The sequence below is a fragment of the Chrysochloris asiatica genome, unplaced genomic scaffold (assembly GCF_000296735.1).
Source record: "Chrysochloris asiatica unplaced genomic scaffold, ChrAsi1.0 scaffold00003, whole genome shotgun sequence".
NCBI lineage: Eukaryota > Metazoa > Chordata > Mammalia > Afrosoricida > Chrysochloridae > Chrysochloris > Chrysochloris asiatica.
Window position 1 is genome coordinate 17,657,495 of NW_006408521.1, and position 1,952 is coordinate 17,659,446.

Sequence of the window (1,952 nt, forward strand, 5' to 3'; positions counted from 1 at the left end):
TAGTCCTCCATGGCCATGTCACTGCCTCTGGGCCCAGGAGTCCCAGGTCATGATGTAACTGCTGGCCATCCAGTTCACAGGAGTCTATTGAATGTGGTCAGACTTAGATCCCAACTTCATTGCTGTTTTTCCCCCCTCTTCCCCTTATTGGTGACTAACGTGGTCACCAGCCAGACCACATGCCTGCTCATGTATTCCCCTTGAGTTTTAGTCTTGGGAAGGAGTTTGCTCTGAGGAAACCCAACCACTTGCCTTGATGGTCCTAACTTTCAATAGGTACTACATGGACATAAATGTGATATTAATGATATTGTGTGATAATTCCACATTCTGATCCCCAACAAGATGGACTGGGCATAGTGGCAGCAGAAAAGGGCTCAAATATTACAAGAAAGTGAGGACAGTACAGGACCCTGTAGTGTTCATTCTGTTGCACACAGGGTTGTTATGAGTTGGAACCAATTCAACAGCACCTAACAACACAACATTCAACCTATGGAGTCCTGGTATGGTGATATAGAATAAGCACTGGACTGATAACCATAAAGTAGGTGGGTCAAACCCATCAGCTGCTCCTCAGAAACCCTATGCAGGGTTGCTGAGTCAGAACTAACTCAATGGCACATAACAACAACTAGAACATTCAATCTGTAAACTGAGCATATAATCAGACAAACTGGACTATATGAAGAAGAATGTTGTATCAGGATTGGAGGAAGACTAGATGACACCTAACACCAACTACATTTAACTCCAAAGCTCAAACTCCAAAGCTTAATTATCATCCCTTACTTACTGCCAAACCCAGGCACACATCAGAGGGCTACCACCAGTGTAAAGTAAATGTACAAACAGAATGAAGAAAATGTTACTGCTGCTTCTGCGTTTAGTGACCTTGTTTTTCTAAACCAAGAGTCAAGGCATATGGTGTAACAATCTGAAATCACAAAACTCCAGAAAACTCCAGGCCTTCTAGGGCCTTTACCTATCTTTCCTAGACTTGATCACTTAGAACAAGCACTTTTCAGATTGTTCATGGCTTCTCTTTTGAGACCTGGCCTGGTTCCGTTAGCATTTCAGGGCTAGTCCCAAGCAAAAGCCTCCACCCAAAATCCTCAGAGCCTCTAGGAGACCTCAATTAGTCTTCTCATTCTGAAATATTTTTTCACTAAGAAGAAAACGAAAGGAAAAAAATAACAGTTTTTTTTTTTTCCCTTTAAAATAGGAAGTCATCAGGCATGCCTTTGAATAATCCTACTGTATTCAGCGGAGTCCTGGTGTGGCGCTGTGGGTTAACGCGCGGGACTGCAAGGTAGGTCTGAACTGCAAAGTTGGTGGTTCAAGCTCACCAGCCGCTCCCTGGAAATCCTGTACAAGGTCACTATGAGTCAGAACCAACTGAGTCAAAAACAACTCCTTGGCACTTAACAACAACAACCCTATATTCAACAATAGCCTCTCCCAGGGAAAGAGGAGGAAGAAGAAAAGAGAAGTCAATTCGTCTTCTAAAGGGAGGGCCATTGTTTTTGCCTCTCCTTGGCCTAGCCTTTGTAAAGTGGCCCTTCATTGCAGTTCTTACAGTAGGTAGTCGCAAAGAGGACAAAGAAAACATCACAAACCCTCAAATTTTACATGTAGAAATAATCTTCAACTTTATCCAATCAACAAATATTTACTGAGTCACTACTATGTGATAAGGAGTCCTGGTATGGCACTGTGGGTTAATGTACCAGACTGCAAAACCATATGAACTACAAGGTCGGGAGTTCAAGCTTACCAGCTGCTCCTCAGAAACCCTACACAGTGTTGCTATGGGTCAGAACCGACTCTATGGCACTCAACAACAACAACTTTATGATAGGTTCCCAACACCCATTTCACATTCCATCTAGATGCATGGTCAAGAATACTGAAACGGGTCTTCCAGTAAGATGGGAGACTAGGCAGACACA

At 43.2% G+C, this 1,952-nt stretch overlaps 1 protein-coding gene and 1 pseudogene across 1 annotated transcript in view; one reads left to right on the plus strand and one right to left on the minus strand.

Annotated features, from left to right (window-relative positions):
• The window catches only part of CPEB3 (cytoplasmic polyadenylation element binding protein 3), a 298,968-nt gene that overhangs the window by 242,794 nt on the left and 54,222 nt on the right, over positions 1-1,952 (minus strand). The gene's annotated exons all lie outside the window — the stretch shown is intronic.
• The window catches only part of LOC102813843, a 2,104-nt pseudogene continuing 2,048 nt past the window's right edge, over positions 1,897-1,952 (plus strand).